This window comes from Mytilus galloprovincialis, chromosome 13, assembly GCF_965363235.1.
Source record: "Mytilus galloprovincialis chromosome 13, xbMytGall1.hap1.1, whole genome shotgun sequence".
NCBI classification, from domain to species: Eukaryota; Metazoa; Mollusca; class Bivalvia; order Mytilida; family Mytilidae; genus Mytilus; species Mytilus galloprovincialis.
This window is the reverse complement of record NC_134850.1, coordinates 27,998,299-28,019,858: the sequence shown is the minus strand read 5'-3', so window position 1 is coordinate 28,019,858 and position 21,560 is coordinate 27,998,299. Positions and strand designations below refer to the sequence as shown.

At 32.3% G+C, this 21,560-nt stretch overlaps 1 long non-coding RNA gene across 2 annotated transcripts in view; it reads right to left on the bottom strand.

Moving 5' to 3' along the window:
• The window catches only part of LOC143057555 (uncharacterized), a 35,230-nt gene extending 26,361 nt beyond the window's left edge, over positions 1 to 8,869 (bottom strand). Inside the window, exon 1 of one of the 2 annotated variants that reach the window (XR_012972735.1) lies at positions 8,685 to 8,869. This is a non-coding gene — a long non-coding RNA (uncharacterized LOC143057555). Of the gene's footprint in view, positions 1 to 4,319; positions 4,373 to 8,684 lie in introns of those variants that run through there. The other variant, XR_012972736.1, reaches the window with a different exon arrangement.
• Between the last annotated feature and the right edge of the window lie 12,691 nt (positions 8,870 to 21,560).

The window sequence follows — 21,560 nt, the reverse complement described above, 5'->3', positions numbered from 1 at the left end:
AATTGCATAATGGAACGGCGAAATTGGCACCAAGTTCCGTTGCGTGTGACGAACAAAAATTAGTTTCCAAATAAACGAAGGAAAATTTGAAAAGTGTCAAATTTAAAACGTAATTTCCTTCTGATATTGAAATAATGAGACGATCCTTAAAGTTGTGATTATTTCTCTACGGAGACACGGCCTAAGATCGCGACAAGATATACGACAGCAGGTCACGTGTGATTATATCTCTGTGGAGACACGGCCAAAAATCACGTGGTAAGATCTACGACAGCCGGGCCCTTGTAAATTCTGATCAAAACTAATAAAAGGTTCATTTTGCGATTTTTATTTTATCTATTTCTACCAACGGACGTTTACACCTTACTTGACATGGAACATTGTACCCGACATTCAATCGCACATCCGCGGGGAGTTCATTTAAAATGATGCATTTACCAAAGACAATTTAAGGTTCAAGGAAAGTGTGTTAACCCCCCTTTTTTCCTGCATTGAATCTTCAATACATTCCTCAGCTTTAAAGATTGTTTTGTAAGAACCATGTTCTTTTCACTGGGTGTAAATTTGATATATACAAATGTCACCATCGTTTGTATTCAACAATAACCCATAATGCAGCTACTAATTACCGGCATCTAGCTAGATCGAGCGAAATTTAATAAAACTAAAATAATCGTGGAGAAAATTACTAAAGACATTTTCCTGACAAAAACAGCATTAAAGAAAATCAAATTTAGATATTTCGGAAGTAATCTTCTAGACTAATGTTCAGAAGCTTAAAGCGTTTTAGAGACCAAGAACACTTTTATTTTCCATTACCGGACCTGTCATGAAAACGGAAGTTTGAAAATTGATTTTGGACTTATTTTTGTTTACCCCCTAGGTATCTACAGAATTTAAACTCCATACTAATTACTTAATAGCACTGCGTCTCTCAGATGGAATAGATTATCATTTCCATTTCAGTAGTCGTAATCAATCGATGCAGTGTAATTAAAGAATACAATTTTAGTTCTGTTATTAATGCATACAATAGTATAATACCTCGGGTTAATAAGGCCAAGCAAAACGAAAATTGGTACATTTTTGTATAGCATCGAGGCAAACGTTAAATACAGGACAAGGTAAAGTATGCAACCACACAACTCTTTTCTGTAATTGTTATTGAATGGAACAATCAAAATCAAGACCAGTCTTACATTATCAGAGAAAACCAAAGATGTGTGAAGATTGGTTAAAGTTTGTAAATAACTAAAACGGAATGTTATAAATTCTTAAGAGAATAGCCAAATTATTGACGGACATTTTTGCTCAACGTATTCGTGCACAAAAATAAATAACTATCTAAATATCATCTACCTAAAAATGAAAAAAAAAATTATCCTATACAAATATAGGTTGCTAACTTCTGCGTCATTTGATCGAAAGTGAAAAGGTAGTCTCATTTTAATTGCAATCATACCACCTCTTCTTGTTTGTTTTTTTGTTTTGTTTTGAAGAATACACTTATAAGTTTTTACGGCACAGAGACGGCTTAAAATATTTAAATCAACTGGGTTTTTTTTTATCAACGTCCAGTAGCAAATAGTTCATACATGTTAAAGACGAAATGTATATTTAGAAATTCTGATCGGACCATTTTCAAAAAATGTATCTTATTTTATTTCAAATAAGGGTTAGAGTTCGGGCAAATTTACGAAAAGGAGAAAAAAGAACTGCAAAATTATTTAGATAAGATAGATGAAAAAGACTGAAAGAGAAAACGGGTCACAAAAGATATTGTGGAAAAGGGGGTGCATGGTAGAATTGAGTAATCTGGCGAAGGAAAAAATGAGGAGTAGACCGAAAAATTAGAAAAAGCTATTCTGCGCCCCCTTACCCCCTCATCAGTACTAGTAACTTTGTTCCATAGTATATATAGCTATTAATCATTGTTCTACGCGCTGAGCCGACTAAATGCCGAAGTAAAATGCTTATTTGTTTCCGTGTGACATTTGTAACAACACAAATTAAGAAATCGAATCAAATTGACATTTTATCATATATTTGTTCATGTAACATGTTGCAGTTTTACTGAACTTTTTCTTACATTATAATGGATTGGTTGCAAGGTTGTTGTCTTTTTGTTAGGATTTACTTTCATTTATTTTAAACTCAAATAGGACAGTTACAAATGGTCACAAATATACACTCATTTTACATTGGCATATTCTAAAAATAAGAAACAAAAACTCCTCTCAACACCATGCAGGCGTGATATGACTAAAAGTATCTTGCCTTTATAGAACATTTAGAAAAATATCAGATAAATTGCTACCAAATTAATTCAATGGAAAACACTGTAAAACCAAATGGATTTTTCAAATTGAATATCATTTCATGCAAAAATGTTTTTTAATGTAAAACTCAATTGAATATTTGCACGTCCTCATAATTTCGTTTTGAATCATTGAACCATGTGGCATCTGCGATAATCTCGTTTTGAAATCTAACAACAGTATATTATCCCATTAACTTCTATATTAATTTTCAATAAATATAATGTAACATTTGTAAGTTATAATGGGAAAATTTCAACGAATAATTGATCGAAATGTTTTTTCTATTTAAAGTTATGCATTTACATCGGACCGGTGTTGTCTTTGACTTTAGAAACGAGCACCAATCGATTTTAATGTTAACTTTTTTGGGGAAGGGAAGGGGCTAGTTATGACGTTAAGCGTTTTAGAAGTGATCAGATGGTATTATATTTTATAGATTACGAGTTTCAACAAATACAACAAGCTTATAAATATTGCAATTTTAGTTATATATATATATGCTGAAAAACTTGAACAGCCTTAAAATCAATTTTGTATATTTGTAGGTTAAAGTTATCATCTGACATATTCAATTTTTGCTAAGTGATTTGATTTATATTAAAATAAGTTATTTTCAGATTATTTTTTCCTAAGTCCTAAATTTCAATTTCCTATTTTTTCCAATTTTTTTTTATTCAAATAGATAATTTAATGGTTAAAAATCAAACTTAGTCAGTCATAAAACAAGTCCGAATACAGGCCACAGGTATCCAAGATACCGTCGTCGTTCGTGTCATCGGCCTTGTCAATATTTGTTTCAGTCTCCATGTGGTTTTACATATGAAATTTGGACCAATTTTTAAATAATCACAAGATAGCATCTGGTGCAAAATTGTGAAAATATATTTTACCAATTTCGGCCGGTTGTGATATCAAAGATTTATTGGTCAAAATTTTTGAAGGATTTTTATAGTGCCAACTGTGAAAGAAAACATTGAAAGAAGCTTGCTGTTCTGTATGAACCTATTAGGCTCCATGTGGAAGACCGTACGTACCTTGACCTATAATGGTTTACTTTTATAAATTATGACTGGGATGGAGAGTTGTCTCATTGGCACTCATACCACATTTTCCTATATCTATTGATCAAAAACTTTGACGGATTTGGCTGGAATAGAATCTAGTTCAATTTTTATAGAAACTTGGATAGACATTGACGGAAATTATCAAATCACATGGGACATTTTTTTCATGTTTCTGATAAAAACAAATGTTTAAACCGGGTCATAGAAAACTTGATTTGAAGGTGACAAACGGGCTTTATTATAACTGAGCTCATATGTGTTTTATTTTCTGTCATCATTTAGGTGCAGTATATTGCTGGGGTTTACTTTGTCAAACATTTCTGAACTTTTTCATATGTACTCATGAGATAGCAACGTACGATTTTTTTTCAATTATCTTTTTATTAAATGGTAATTTGATGGACTATTTCTTTTGACAGTCAACATTACACCTTAACAATGACAGCAGTAGTAGCAATCGATGGCTAGATACGTGCTAGACTAAGTAAACACAAACCTTTACAGCCGATTTCAATGAGTATGTAGCTAAATGTAATATCTTTGGTTAGCTTGCTTGCTTGCTGAACTGTGAAGTCATTGTTAGGATAGGTAAATTACCCTCCTTTTAGAGAAGATTAGTCTGACAGATAACCAATCTGTCTGTAGGACTAGGCTACTTCGAAAAGAGGGTAGTATACCTTACCCAACAATTACTTCACGGTTCAGCTAGCAAGTAACCTAACCAAATATATTACCTTTAGCTACATGATACTCATTGAAATCGGCTGTAAAACAAATGTACCGAAAGAAATTCTTGAAAAACATTCTTAGCAGACACAAAATGTCAACCGAATATTACACTTATATAAATAAAACTCACATGTTTCAGATATTAAGCTATAGGTATACAAGATCTTTATTGACTGTGCATGCAGAAGACATAAATACGGCTTACCTGTGCATTTAGTTATTACATATTGCATTTAGTGTATTCCTGCATGTTTGGGCTTAATATAGTGAAAGTGATTTCACACTCAAAGCTTATAACCTTTACAATTGTGAAATAATAAAAATAATCATATGAACATACCTTTTTGACAATGTAATAAGTTGTGTCGACAATATGGCTTATGTCAAAATTAAATGAATATGTAAAAGTGTATATAAAAACGTACTATACCTTAAGCGGATTTAATTATATATTAGATTATTAATAATAGAAATATTTAATTATTTGTTTGTGTATTACGTGTCAACATGATTAAATATTACATTCCAATATTGCAATCAAACCTGTTAAATTTTATGATTGTACTGCTGTTGTTATATGTTTGGAGAATGTATTTTTTTGTCTTAAAGATGCTCGTAAGACATGCTATTCATGTTCCTTAAATCTTTTGTTTTAATAAAAAGAAATACTATACAATATATACAGAAAAATTGAAAAGGTTTAATTCTTATCCATTTTGCCCTTTATATGATGTTATTTAAAATAGTTTAATGATTTGCTTTTTTTGTAGCATGAAGCAAAATAATATAAATTTTAGAAATAAGACAGTCTCCAGTGTCCTGGTTCTCTTCCAAAAAATAAATTATTGATATAAGAGTTATTATCGTATTTCTCTTTGCCATTTTCATGTTGCACACATTAGCAATTAAAACATTTCGCATAGAAAACAGAAGCGGATCTGAAATTTTCATCAAGCTGTAGTACTCTGTATACTGGTACAAGGGAAATATTTGTGTTAGTGACAGTAGGGGTTGTATTCAAATCAATACCAGTCTATTTTTATTTTCTTATATTCTAGTTCCATCAAACATAAAGTAACGTCAGTTTAAACAAAGGAATATTATATCATTCTGATGTTTTTAAATATTCTGAATCGTTCAGCCAGTAGTTAGCACCTCTGTGTTGACATTAATAATCATTGATATAATTATAATCCTAATCATAAATTTACTATTTAGATAACTTTGAAATGCTAAGAATGTTCTACCCATGTAAGGAAAGATAACCTTAGTTGCAGGGCTTTCAGATTCAAAAGCCTGGTATTTTTTATGATTTTTTTTTTAGATGAGGGCTGGTATCTATGACTTTTTTTTTTAAATCTCTGGGATAAGTTGCAGCACTTTCCAAAGATGAAATAGGAATAAGAAATATATTAAAGTAGCTTAAGCTCCGTGTTGAAGGCCGTACCTTGACCTATAATGGTTTACTTTAATAAATTGTTACTAGGATGGAGAGTTGTCTCATTGGCACTCATACCACATCTTCCTATATTTATGAATTTCCAGAATTATCTCTGTTTTCCTCATCAAGTCCTTGTACTTCTGTGAAGAGAATAGCAGATGATCGGATCCCTTGAATGTGGTTAGTTCAAATTTCTGTTTGTTTTCTTTGCAGAACTGATGACTTGTGATGACGAAATTTGTCAGTGAAAATATAATGATATTACACTGAAGAACACAAAAAGAAACGAGCCACACAAATTTTAATTTCCAAATATGGCCTTAGTCTACCACAGATATTATGTTCTACGATTCACATATACATTTTGAACTTTCAAAAAGAAAACCTAGAACTGCACCGCTGTAAAACGAACGTTTCCAGGCTCTTTCCACTTTAATGTTGTTCATATGATTATGTGTTTATTTTTCTCCTTTCTTAGTTTAAACATATTTATTTATAGTGGATTGGGAAACAAGTTGTTGCAACTTATATTAATCCCTTTCCACTTTGCGAGTGCTGCCTTGTAGCGACATTAGCCTGCTCTTTTTTGAGAATCTTTGATTTAAATTTTTATATATATATTGAAAATAGATCTTGCCAAGAAAATAGTTTTGCGTTTCTTATACTGCTCATTTTATACCTGATTTCCAGATATTTATAATTAGTATAGATGTCACCATTACTGACAGAGAACATGCAATTATATATTACATCTGCAAGATGTTGATTAAGATGTCACTTTGATGAGGGGGCCCCCTTTGATGTTTATTTATACAAGTTGTCTCCATGGTGACAGTGATAATATCAACATCTTCATTTTCTGTAATAAGTACTTCATAACAACATGACATTTTTGTTATTTACAGCATTCTTGTCACTAATTTTTTGGCAATAAGTGTCCACTTCATATATACGCATTATATAAGTTAGAACTTAGTGACTTTCTATTATGACTCCCATGCTCTCGAGTGTCGCGCTTTCTACACGATGAAGAACCGTTAAACAACTATGTTACTCATTTACTCGTTTTTTACCCCAAAAAAAACCTACGAGCAAAAAAACTCGTTTCTCATTAAAACTTCAGACTAACTTAAGTTGCAAGATTTTTTTGTGAAAAGAGCCCATAGCTTACTAGCCGTTTCTGAAAACCAGCTCTAAGTACTTTTAAAACAATACACTGGTATTAAACCGTTATGACTGCATTGTACTTCAGAGACGATCTCCAACAGCAAATTTAAAAATATTTCCCTAATGACGGTTTGTAATGAAAAATAGTAAAAATATAATCATTTCATCCTTATATTTTTGGCCTTTCCCTTAGGTTTTTTTCTTTCGGTTTTAGTTGTTTCTCATGTCTTAAGTCATCTAAGTCAGTCGAACTAGAATATTTTTTAGAGCAGTTCATTTTTCAACGTAAATGTTAATATCCTTATATCATGTATATAGTTATAAATATATAATTTGCGACAAATTTAACCCGTGGTTTGTCATATGCTTGAAAAGAACTTTATACTTGATATTAATCCATAACTAATTATTTCGCAAACTGATATTTCACAGGATCACCTACAGAATTATAATTACTAATACATGGATATCATTGTTAGTACGTACATGCAATAGACGTGTGTACATGTAATAGACATGTGTGCATGTAATAGACATGTGTACATGTAATAGACATGCGTTTACGCTCTATGTGTAAACAATATCGTTGCTTTGATGCTGAATAGTTAGTTCTATGATTGACTATATGATGCATTAACCTTCCCTCTATCCGTCTAATTAGCATGTCAAACAGATGTAGATTACAAATGCCTTTATGTCAGTCTTAATTTTAGAGAGAATATATCTTACTTACCGGGTGCTGATTTTTGAAACAAATATACTTTAAAGCCAAAATCATATTACGGTTACGCCTAGTACTTGTACAGGATCGAAAATACATACATATTTCGGTTTTGTTTTGGTGCTTCAACGAATGGTTTTTTTTCTAAGTCCTAACGTTTGTCTATCTTTATAAAAATCATAACGACTTCAACTCGGACCGCGACGAAGACCCTTAAATGCAATGTAACAGTTATTTTGGCTTCGTGCATCACTGGGAAAAAAAATATAGTCGAAAAGGGTATCTGACGCACACAAAAATTGTACCGTTGATGTGTCTACGTAATACAAATTTTGATGATCACCGATTCCCCACTGAAGAAGCAGGATAAAAGGAGACCTAGACTTTGTACATGTCCCTTCCTAATATTGTTTTTTTTTTAATTTTGCCCCTTTAACAATTTTAAATAAAAGAAAGAGAATTGTAGCAAGTCTTAAGGAGACCCTGTTGTATTATTATAGTAGTATGGTATTAGTTTTCTGTTTTGCTTTTTCCAATTATATGGTCATTATATTGTTGTAAAACTCGTCCTGAATATGCATGAAATATTTGCCATTGGACGTTAAGCAACCATGCAACAATCAATATTGTTGTAAAATGATGCCCTTTATGGGTTCTTGATTAGATTAATAAAATTTTTAACTTATCTTATCTATTTTTATAATTTGAACAATTGCTGGAAATGAATTTTTATACATAGCAAACAAGAAAAAAAAAATGGTGCAGTTTCTATATAACTATGTATCACTTTTAATTAAATCTTGCCATTCTTCCATTTTTCCCTTCTTTTCATTTAATTATAAAAGTAAAAAATAATAAAATAAAAATAAAACAAAAAACAAAAAAAAAAACCTTATATTATTAAATTTGTTTCGTATTTTCGATATATCAATAAACATAACTCCTTACTTACATTAATTTGTAACAACAGATCAATACATCGAAGATTGTCCATGGAAATAAGTTATAAATTATACCAACGTATAGTTTTCTTAGAAGATGAATACTAACGGAATATATTCACTGCGTACTGATAATCTAACTAGTTCAAATTCCAGGAACACGATTAATATTTCGTTAATAAATTGGGATAATACATTTCATTTGACAAATTGTATAATATTTTCTTTCTGATTCACAAAATATAACGTAAGTTTAGAGTTCTTAACTAAGTATATTTATAAATTTTGTAACGTACTCACCTATGTGGATTCAATAAGTACAGCAAAGACAGGAAACTGATTAACATGTAGATTTCACTGAAAATGATTATGAAGTAGATTTCACTGTTATCACTTCAATACACAAACGAATCTGATGAAGACGTCACCAGATTGATGTAATTAGGTAACATATGGCTTGTACTGTACATATCGAATGTATTGAGCCATATCATATCGAACAAATGTGTTGAATAAAATACTCAATAATCCATAATGATAAATTATATATTAGATTATGCTTTGTTTGTAAATATGATATGTTTGGCACAAGTCAAGCGTGAACAGCACTCGAGACAAGATAATTAGTGGTTGATAATTGAGATGTATATAACGGTAAATATTTATAATACTCTGTTTGTGCAAGGTACAAATGTTATGTCGTGTTTTTCTTCTGTTGATGTTCTTTAAGACTAATTGTATTCGGAATGCTTTTGACATTCCCACGTGCATATAATGGGAATTTTTTTTACTGCAGACAAAGACATAAAAAAATAAAGACCACAATTAAGATTCTCTGTAGCAATCACTAGAAAGTACGTGTTTACTTCAATATTTATCTATTCATTTAATTAGTTATATTTATTCATTTATTCATTCATTCTGTTTTGTTTGTTTTATTAATTGAAAGTTCAGTCTTAAACAAGTGAAAACTCCCAAACTAAAATACCCCTTTCCTTGATGCAGTCCAAATTTCAGCGGAGCCATATTTCCTGGTAATGAACTCAATATAGGTACCAGATTTGCATATCATTAATTTTAGTCTTTGTTTTATTGTACACGTGAAAAAAAAAATAATTTAGGTGATTTTTTTTTTAAATTTCGATAGACACATGTTCATAATGTTATGGTTTTACTACCCTTTGAACAAAAATTCAAGGATCGAAAAATGCATTTAAGAAAATGAATGGGCCGTCCCCTACTGTACTGAAACTTTTAATTTATTGAAATTCTATACCAGAAGTAGTTTGAAAATATCAATATTCTCCGAAATATTGTGTAACTGATTATTACTCTAAAATGATTTTAATTTATATAAAGTCCTCCCCCACCACCAACCCATTCAAAAATATTTTTCGAAAGTTTTTTTCACGATTGATTGTCCGCAACCAATTGAATGGAACTTGCATTTTCGTGTACACATAAGGAGACAACCGTTCGGTATTTTTGAGGTGCAGGGCAGAGGGGGCAGGAGGAGGCGGACGTTTTGATGGTTGACTATAAAGCATCTGTTAGTATGCATGCTTTTCTGTTCTGCCTGCGCTGACATTAAGTTTTGCTTGTGTGCAGTAATGATAAATAGTTCATTTTTAAAAGCCTTCTATCAGCCGGCCTCTTCCCCGAAACACAAATGCTGACCCCTTAATGAAGGTAGATACAGAACCACTTGCCTTCTATGCTTAGAATTCGAGATGATGAATTTATCTAACTGCTCATTTTCACATTGATATACCTTACCCATTCTCATATAAGAGAAATATGGATTGTCACACCCATATTGTATATGCACAAAGTGGGAACCTATTGTTGAACACTGATTCACAAAAGACTTGCACGATAACATGACTATCAGAGTTTATAATGTAAATAAACTCATCATAGAAACCAGGATTAATTTTTATATTTACGCCAGACGCGGGTTTCGTCTACAAAAGACTCATCAGTGACGCTCGAATCCAAAAAAGTTGAAAAGGCCAAATAAAGTACGAAGTTGAAGAGCAATGAGGACCAAAATTCCTAAAAGTTTTGCCAAATATAGCTAACGTAATCTATTCCTGAGTTAGCCTGACAAGCCTTAGTATTTCAAAATTTCAAAAGTTATAAACATTTAATTTATAAATATGACCATATCAATGATAACTTATGTCAACACAGAAGTACCGACTTCTTTGTTTTTTTTCATATTTTTCAGAGGAGAAATATTATGGAATATAATTTCAACTAGAAGAAATATAACTGTAGAACAGTATTTAATTTGACGGAAAAAAGAGCAAATTTTGATTGCAATATACTTCCATTTATAATTCGGAGAAAGGGAAGTAACTCAAATTGTTTCGAGCTGCCTCATCTATACCATTAAGAGTTACTTTTCCTTGTATCTAGCATTTAAAGTACGTTTGGTCACATAGGAGCAAGTAACTTTCCAAAATAACACGATAAGAACACAAGCGGGGAACAAGTTTTTAATGTCAACAAATATGTAAACAGCTGATAAAGAGTGACGTAGAAAAGAGGCGAAAGATACCAATGGTATATTCAAACTTCGACTACATACCTGCTAACTTTTTCAAAATGCCCATGGGGGTTTTACGTGCAAGATTGATCTTATAGTCCTACAAAACCTTCAAGGAGGGCTTCAAGTACATTTTAATATTGTTTTTTTGCTTCTTCATACTATCACAAGCCTATTGCCATTGTTAAATTAATTGTTTTGTTTAAAATTGTGGACTAAATTAATTTGTTCTTTCAAAATTTCCATTTTGGTGTCTCCATGGGGGAAATCCCCGCAAATTGTGACAGTTGGCAGGTATGCGACTAGTTAAAACAATCGGACAAAGCAATGACAAAAAACGATGATAAGTCAAACATCAGTCCACAAAACACAAAACTATAAACTGAGCCACTCGAACACAATCAAAACCCAGGTGTGGTCTCCTGTACTGCTGAAGGAAAAGTAAATCCTGCACCACATTTGACACTCGTCGTGTTGCAAATAAGCCTACTCTAAACGAATGTCAGTGGGTGGGTCTTATTGAACGTCACATATGTCTTATGTGGAACTCTGATATTACTCTGTCCGCTAAAGAAACGTCGTAATTTTGCCGTTATACATTGTTTAGTTTTGTATTGACATTTGTTATCGCAATTACAACTAGAATAACTGGGTTTAGTAAGATATAAATTTGATGTAAACATAAATGAACATTTAAAGAGTTTTTACATGTTATTATGTTTATTGATATAGAATAAATGATATTTGCGTCCTTTCAAACAAAACGGTAATTTTTGGAGGACGTTACACTTTTCGTTTATTTTATCGGAACAGACTGTCCTAAGTCAGGAATCTGATGTACAGTAGTTGTCGTTTGTTTACGTATTGCAAACGTGTTTGTCGTTTCTTGTTTTTATATAGATTAGTCCGTTGGTTTTCCCGTTTGAATGAGTTTACATTACTGTGACGTTGAATTTTCTTGTTTTCTTCTTGATTTTCTTATTGTGACGTCATGAAAAAAGGCGACCATTCCTAATGACGTCACATCAAAAGGAAACAACTGTCCTCAAATCTTTGAAAAGGAAGGATACAAATCATTAGAGAAACATATTCCACCACTGTAACTCGTGTATTACGATATTTCTCCACTCTCAACAGTTAAATTTTAATTATCTAAAAACCTCGGCAAGCCTCACGTTTAAATATTAAAATTTAACTGTCTCGAGTGGAGAAAAATCGTAAAACACTCGTTGCAGATGTGGAATCTATATTGTAACGTTTCCTCATTTGTGTAATTACGTGAAAATGTAGGCTTTTGTGTAGCTCAAAATGTAAACAATCATCGCAATACACAGGCACTTGTCTCAGAATCCCCCCCCCCCCCTTATACACCTTAATATTAAGGTATATAGGAAAAGTTTCCTGAGACAAGTGCCTGTGTTTAATGTGGTACCCAACACCTTCACTTAAATTAATTTGGCTTGTTTTATTTTCATAAACTTTTGACAAAGTATTTTCTTTGACCCTTTGACAAAAATATAATTACAAAAGGTTTGAACCAACCATTTTCTCATAAAAATTACACTGGTTATATAGCAGTTTGACATATACTTATTTTAATCATTGAGAAGCTTAATATCCATTGACAGCACAACGTAATTAAAACGTTTAGCTGATTTTATAGAGTTATCTCCCTGTAGTTGTATGTACCACCTTAAAGACTAAAGAAAACTATCATTAGACTCAGATTTAACACAGCTGTATTTGTTTATTTGTTTATAGTTTTTTTCATGAGATGCTTTCCTTTTTGATAATATAAACAACTGTATTATCCTGGGTTTGGACCCCCCTTTATCATTTTATAAAATGGCTAGATCCTCCCCTGTAACGGCAAGAAAAAAATAAAAGTAAGAGATGATGGGACTTAATATTTTGAAGAAAAGACATCAGGGGAAATAAATAAAGAATAGATAATGGTTTCCATTTTCAATTTTATTTAATAATTAAAGAATAAAGAAATGAAGGAATCACCCATGAAGACCATCAAGTACTTTAATTTGATGTTTGTCAGGTACAGTGTTTGTCACGTCAACAAACACGGTCACATCTGTGAACGAGCTATTTTTATTGTTTTAATGAAATTCGTTATTATTTTTTATTTGTTTTACATATATAAGAAGTTTTGCATTAACAAGAATTTATGTTTTACATGTCTACGGTGATGAACGACCACATTGCAATCGTAACTACTCGGCCATTCTCGCTATGCAGTACAATAGGCCGAGTATTTCCGATTGGACACATTGTACTGACCGTCTTTGGTTTCTGTGTTATAAAAGCCATTGCTAACGCAAACAGATATGGTAAGTATGAAAACAATATTTGAAAGCATTTTTTAAATTTTCAAATTAATTAAGATAATTTATTCATTCGGCAAAAAGCGCCAAAAATATGAATTGGCACCAAATGGAAATGTCCCCTAGTAGTTTAAATTGTAGAAAAAGTGTAGAAAAAGGGACACAATATGCAAAAATAAAGAACACATTGCTCCTTATTTTTATAATAGAAATTAATAGGGTGCTAAAATATAAAGAATAGAGAATAATGGTATAATTAAATGAATATTAAGGAAAATCTTTCAATATTAAAATCATAAACCTATTTTAAATGCGCATGAGTTTCAATTGGTTAATATTGCCGATAGAAAATACTTGCTATCAGCCTAACTGCAGGCAGGTATTTAATTTACAATGGATATTTTGTTTTTGAACTCAATAAAATGATGTTTCTTTTTTTTTCCAGCACAGACTATTGGTGGCAAAATAAAAATTATGCTCGAATGGGTGACACTTGATTATGATTTTCCTTCGACAATGAAAAGATCGTTAATAGAACGGAATATGCTCATTCCTGAATATCTGGCGCTTGTTAATATGGATGTGATAAGAGGACGAATCTTTACAACTATAAGTAGAACATCTAAGCCCGGAATTCCAGTAGCTCTGAACACAGTTATCAAAAGGAACGGAAAATCCTTTTTAAAACCATTTCCTAGCCCAAGACTGAATAGAGCTGGAGATTGCAATATCATTCAAAGTGCCCAAAGCATTAAGATTGATCCAAATACGAATTATATATGGGTACTGGACGAAGGCGAAGTAAATAACATAACATTTTGTTGTAGAAAACTTGTAGTATATTGCATAAAACGAGACACGAAGTGTTCCAGCATATATTTCCAGACTCGGTTTTATCTTAATCATCAATGCCGTTTGGTCTGACTTTGGATAAAAATCAAGGTATAACTAGGTATGTCTATGTTGCCGATTCTATAGCTAATAAGCTTATTGTTGTCGATGCGGTTACAAACGCATCTTGGTCTTTTTACATCCGTCAATGGTAGGCGAAGCTAATGCAGGTAATATAACTGTAAATGGAGAAACGATCTTCAGTAGGGGAGGAATAAATGGTATTTCAACCACGTCGGATTTCAAATTTGTTTATTATTTCTGTATTGCTAGTTTCAAAACAAGGCAAATACCTACAAATATTCTAAGAAACCCTTCCGCTGATAGTATTGCATTTGATGAAAATGTGTGAAAGATCGGTATTCGTCAACACCATGCGGTAAGTCTGACTTCCGGAACAAGAAACTTCTTTCTTTCTTCCCGCTCTAGAATGGGATCGCAAACAAGACATTCTTATAGACGTGAGTGAAGAAGAAGTTAACCTGTGGTCAATACAGAGACTGTCACCAACCACTGCCTTGAATTTCGCAGATGGAATGCACGTAGATAACGGATATCTATATTTTGTTACAAATAAATAAGAAATAAAAAAGTCTGTTTAGGCAATTTGGATTTTTATGGCGATGATGGGCCAAATTTTAACATAGGAAAAATATTTGTAGGAGAAGAAAGCTATTTGCTGGGTCCTATATCATACATGAAATAAAATTACATCGATTAATAAAGTTATTGTTTCACTTATTACATATACATTACATGTACGATATGTATATACAATATTAGGCCAATGTAAAAAAAAAATACTTTTTTTTTGTATGAGGCTGATAAACTGCCCAATTTGAAACAGGAGTGTACGAGTTGTCCTAGTACGCTTTAGACTCGACATTCACTAAAAATGCATGCTGAAATTGACATGGTTGTTTTTGTTACACAATCATACACATTCAAGTTTTGAAATCGATAGTTGTCATCGTAGAAAAGACTGCTGTTCATGAGTGTATGTTATCAGAAAATTGGTGTGATTCTTATTGCTCTAAAGAAATGTTTGAAAACAAACAGAACGTATAAAAAGTAATCGTTAATTCGCAATTCTAATATGACGTCCTTATTACGCTTTGTAAACAAAGCCGTGTTCTAATGAGCACAAAAAATATGTTTGACACATGCGCACGGACTTACTGTTTATTTCCATCGTTATCCTTTTAAATATTTACATTTAAGCAGCTTACATAAACTTTTATTATATATTTTTATTAAACAACATGTATTTGCCCTGCTCGTAGTTTTTAATCTTATCAAATATGAAATGTAATATACAGACTCTTCGGGGAGGACACGGGAACAGCCAAACATTTTTACGGCATTTTTGTACGTTTCGACCTATAAATATATTGTATTTGTCATATTAGAATCGAAATAATTCCTTCATGTCATGCTCTATGCTAATTTTAACATGGGTATGCATTATATTTGACCACATTTTACACCTCGCTAACGCTCAGTGTAAAATATCGACAAATATAATGCCTACCCATGTTAAAATGAGCATAGATCATGACATGAAGGAATTATTTCTTAATTAATACGTCATTGGAATGCGACTGCAGTACACATTCTGAGGTCACGCAGGTTCATACAATACTCAGTCCGGCAGAGCTTTCAATCGATATCTGTATATTATACAGATACAGCATAGCGATATCTGTAGGGCTGTATCTGTATAGTAGAACACCCAATTACAGGATAAAACATAATACATTTTTACATTGTGTAACTAGATACGGGTAAAGTTTAAAGAGAACCCCACAAAGTAATGTCTATACATGTAATAGATTAAAAACTGGAAAGTATTTCAAACCCCTATTTTAAACCCAAAGATAGTATGTACAATGGATATGAATACAGGGTGTTGTGGGAATACGTCAATGAGACAGCTACACGAGATAAATGAGCAGTTTTAGGAATTACTTGTATTAACTAAGTGCAACAGGATTTACATGTAATTCATAAATTTTAATAGTTATGTGTAATTCCTAATCTCATCTTTTTACTGTAACATAAATATGACTGGCAAAGAATACCGCAGCTTTTTAATTCAACAAATTGATTCGATCCAAAACACTTTTTTTTAGGCAGAGTATGCTTTGAATATTTTTGATCGCTGTATAAAATTGTGACTAATTTTTAATCTTTGTTTTGTATTTCATATATATGATATTAATTTTCGAAATATTCTCCCAATGAAATACACATATATTCAGAAACTTAAGCGAAAAAAGTCTCAAACAGTTGATCCGATAATATTAACAAATTTCACTAAATATTTCAAAGTTTGGTGACTACACGGCCGACACTCGGCTAACCGAGAGATTGGTCGGTTAATCTATATTGAGTATGTGGCTATATCGGCAGTGGTCTGTTAATCGGGTTGGCTATACGTCTGTTAAGAGTAAAACGCACAATTTAATGTTAAACTCGATCAAATATACAGATTTTTGGAATATTATAAGAATTAAATCAAAAAAAGAAAAGTGTCTGACAAAATGATATCTATCAAAGAACATTTTCCACCTTTAATAACATTTCATAGTCTGCGCAGTTTTCAGTAAAAGTAAAAGGCGTCGCGCAAGTATGTAGTATTTATGATTACATGCATAGCAATTTTTTAATAAAAGGCGAAACAAACAATTTTAGATATCAATTAAAAGACACAAAATACTACTTTGGTTCTTAAATATAAATTGACATTAGTAAATATTTCATAATTGTAATATAACGTGAGTAATACCACGTTTTAATGAATATTATGTGAATAAAGTCTGTTAATGGGTTGGACAATTGAAATTGTGTCAGTTAAGAGTTATTTAGCCACGAAAATAGTTGTGCTACCTTTATATTTTCCCATTGAAAATGTTAAAAATGAGATGTTCTTGAGTAAAAAAAAATATTGTAAGGGTTCCGCGGAACCCAGTGTCTCGCCTACTTTTGCTGTAAATCGCAGGCTCAACAAAAATGAGGGAAAAAGTCAATAAAAAATATTCCTCTTGATACTATCTTATGATTGTAAGAAGCTTCTGTCCAAGTTTAGTAAAAATTTAGGATAGTGAATGAATCTAATAAATGTTTTGAAAACTTTAACTGCAGACTGTATGTAATGTTAACTGGAAGAAAATCTAAGTCCATTTAAAAGTAAAATACAGAATAAAAGGAGTTATCTTTTTACAATATTTACTTCTGGATACTATCTTATGATCATAAATAAGCTTCTGTCCAAGTTTGGTACAAACCCAGGATAGTTTAAGAAAGTTAATAATTTTTTAAAAACTTTAACCACAGAGTGAATGTAATGTTTCCCCGCAGAAAAACTAATTCCATTCAAAAGTAAAATACGGAAAAAAATGGATTTACTTCTCGATACTATCTTATGATCATAAACAAACTTCTGTCCATGTTTGGTACAAACTAAGGATAGTTTAAGAAAGTTATTAAAACTTTAAAAACTTTAACCACAGAGTGAATGTAATGTTTCCCCGCAGAACAAACTAAGTCCATGATTTATAAGTAAAATACGGAAAAAAAGGAATTTTATTTTTACAAAATTTACTTCTGGATACTATCTTAATATGATCATAAACAAGCTTCTGTCCAAGGTTGTTAGAAATCCAGTATAGTTCAAGAAAGTTATTAAAATTTCAAAAACTTTAACCACAGAGTGAATATTTGTGGACGCCGCCGACGACGACGACACCGACGACGACGACACCGACGACGACGGAATGTAGGATCGCTTAGTCTCGCTTTTTCGGCTAAAGTCGAAGGCTCGACAAAAAATAATAATACGATGCAACACTATCCTTCCAGTAAAAGCATTTTTATTTTGACTTTCTTTGCATTTTACTCAAGAGTGTGTCACTTCAATATAGCGTGATCTGGGTTGGTCGCTGGAATATGCATGAATTTATTATTAACGATTTCAATCAGCCTTAATTTTTGTGTCTGCTCAAAGTAGCATGTTCTCAAATCCGATTGAACGTGTCTTTCTAATACAACACAGGGTACATATATAACGTGTTGTCGTTTTCATATGCACATGACATTTGTCACTGGACGTTTAGGTGGTACCCAACATTACAGGGAGATAACTCTGTAAAGTCAGTGATACGTTTTAATTACGTTGTGTTGTAAAGGGAATAATAAGCTTCTCGAAGATCAAAATTGGTGTTTGTCAAACTGCTATATAACCAGTTTTAAATTTTTCTGACAAAACGGTTGGTTCAAATTTTTTGAAATTTTTATATTTCTGTTAAAGGTTCAAATTAAATACTTTGTCAAAATTTAATCCAAATTAAACGAACCACATTGATTTTAGTAAAAGTGTTCGGTACCACCTTAATCCTAATTCCTCAGCATCATCCAATTGTTTTTTTTTTCTTGTATTACTTAATCATCTGTTGTTTACAAATCATTCTAAAGAAATAAATGGAAAGGAGCGAATGCAGCTACATTTGGTTGTATTAAAATTTAATTCATTTTATTCCGTTTAGTTCCTTTTCCAGAGGCGGATTTAGAGGGGGCCCAGGGGGCCCGGGCCCCCCCTTTTTGGGAAAAAATTTGGTTGCTTATATAGGGAATCATTGAAGCGTGACTGGAGTGGGCCCCCTCTTAGGTCAGTCAGTGGGCCCACACTTATGAAAATTTCTGGATCCGCCACTGTTTTCTACATATGTGCAGAGGAGAACTGCAGGTGTCCACATGTAAACGTCAAGCATTTGTCACCAATATGAGTACATCGCAATCCGTTACTGTTTCAACACCCAGGGGGGGTTTCATGTCTTTATTCTTAAACAATTTGTTTTCTTCTCTTTTTTAGCAATGCATCACTCTTTACTGTCCTTATCTTTTATTTTGTATTCTGTATCTCCATCCAGATTCTCGTGTATACCATGAGGGTACGGATTGGGGGGTGTTGTTTATTTCTGTATTCTTTAAATGGTTATGTTACTTTTCTCTACATTTTATTTATCTTACCCATTATTCTTTCTCTATTCTTTATATTTAGGCATCCCAATATACTGATGTTTAGTTACATTACGACGTTAATCTCTGATTTATATACTGGTTACCAATGTAGATGACACATTGGTGTCATTCATGACAATTAAACAGAATCCACATGATATATGCGACCATTCTCGGATAAAATCAATTTTACTTTAATTTAACACTTTTTGAAACCATTTTTATCAATTTTCAATATCCATGCATGCCTACATTGTTATTGTTCATGTGTTTTGTTCCGTATATTTTATATTCCATTGCTCATGTTTTGTTTCCGTATATATTTTATGTTCCATTGCTCAAGTGTTGTTTCCGTATATTTTAGCCGCTCGTCTTGAGCCTACCAAATGAACACACCATAAAGTATTAAAATTATACTTTTATTGTCATTCATAACTCTTAACAGACTAATTAACAGACCGGGTTTTATACATCCGACCCATTAACAGACCAGGTTTTTAATAAAGATTGATTTATGTCACCAAAATACAGATTTTCGTGTAGATTTTTCACAAAATGATATCAGTTTGGTTAACACTCATAATGCCTGTCTTTATTCGATGTTCAAAATAGTGCATGCAAGTAAATTCAACCCAAGTGTCATTTTGTGTACATTTTGTGTGTGTAAAATGTGTATAAATTTACTGATGAGTAATTTGACTTTTCATTTTATAGATCGTACATAGAAGCTAGAAAAATAATAATTACACCACTGGATTCAGTACATTGAATAGTTTTGTCAGACATAAATATTTTTTATGATAAACATATATTTAAAAGGTTATACAATGAAACATTCTGAGTTTTCAATGATTTTCTCGATAACACCTGATTAACAGACTTTAGCCAACCCGATTAACAGACCCACTGCCGATATAGCCGCATTCTCAATATAGATTAACCGACCAATCTCTCGGTTAGCCGAGTGTCGGCCGTGGACTATGTCGAACGCACCTATCCCATTGAACTAGAGATAAAGGATACAACCAGATACAGTTAAGTCGGCCTCATATCTTGACTAACATCTAGAAATTAACAATAAGAGTCGATTGAAAACAAAACTTTACGACAAAAGAGATGATTTCAGCTTTCCAATTGTGAACTTTCCATTTCTAATTAGCAACATTCCAGTAGCACCTGCATACGGTGTATATATCTTCCAATTGATACGATATTCCCGTGCTTGCATTTCCTATCATGATTTTTTTTATAGAGGGTTGTTGCTCACAAGGAGGCTATTAAATCAAGAGTTCCAAATGGTGAAGTTGAAATCATCTCTTCGTAAATTTTACGGACGCCATCACGAGTTGTTTGACCGTTATGGAATAACCGTTTCACAAATGATATCGGATATGTTCCTTACGTCGTAACTACAATCCCCTTCCCTTTCATTAATGTGACCTACCGAATTAGACTATTTACCGGATTTGTTATCTCATAAGCAACACGACGGGTGCCACATGGGGAGCAGGATCGCTTACCCTTCCGGAGAACATGAGATCACCCCTAGTTTTTGGTGGGGTTTGTGTTGTCTATTCTTTAGTTTTCTATGTTGTGTCATGTGTACTATTGTTTGTCTGTTTGTCCTTTTCATTTTCAGCCATGGCGTTGTCAGTTTATTTCGATTTATGAGTTTAATTGTCCCTCTGGTATCTTCCGTCCCTCTTTTACAACTAAACAACAAGATACTATTTTTGTAAATATGATACATTTTATTTTCAAAATTGTTTGCCAAGCAAAATGCTGTCTTTTCCAACAAATAACTTTTGTACAAAACATTTGGCATTACATTGAATAAAAAAAAAACAATTGTTCCCAAACAGACTTTGTGTAACTTCTTTTTGATATCCGTTATGCACATTCGTCACAACTCGACCGTTTCCGTACCTCATCTAATTGGATAGATGAGTAGCGGAGTCACCCGAGGATAGCCGATTGCCGTTATACAGATACAAAATTGAACACTATTATTGTATATGATGTCTGTAATGACTGAATGTTTTACTCCTTTTACTGCCTTTTTTGTGTGCAGAAGATCACATACGTTTCATTTTGTTGAAAAACAATACAAACTCTCATTTTCTTGTAATGTCTCAGCTTTATGATTTTTTTCAAACACTCCAGAGCCAATTTCTCCTATAAAACGTTTTCGGATTACATACAGGGGCGTAGCTAGAAAGAAACAATGTGCGAGCAAAAGTTTTTGGGACCCTTTTATGCAGAAAAATGTTTTCTTTCCGGTTTTCGGTCATAGTACGGTTAAAAGAGGAGTTATATGTAGATAGAAAAAATTTATGAATGTAAAACTATTAATAAGTCTTCTGAAAAGAGTAATTATAC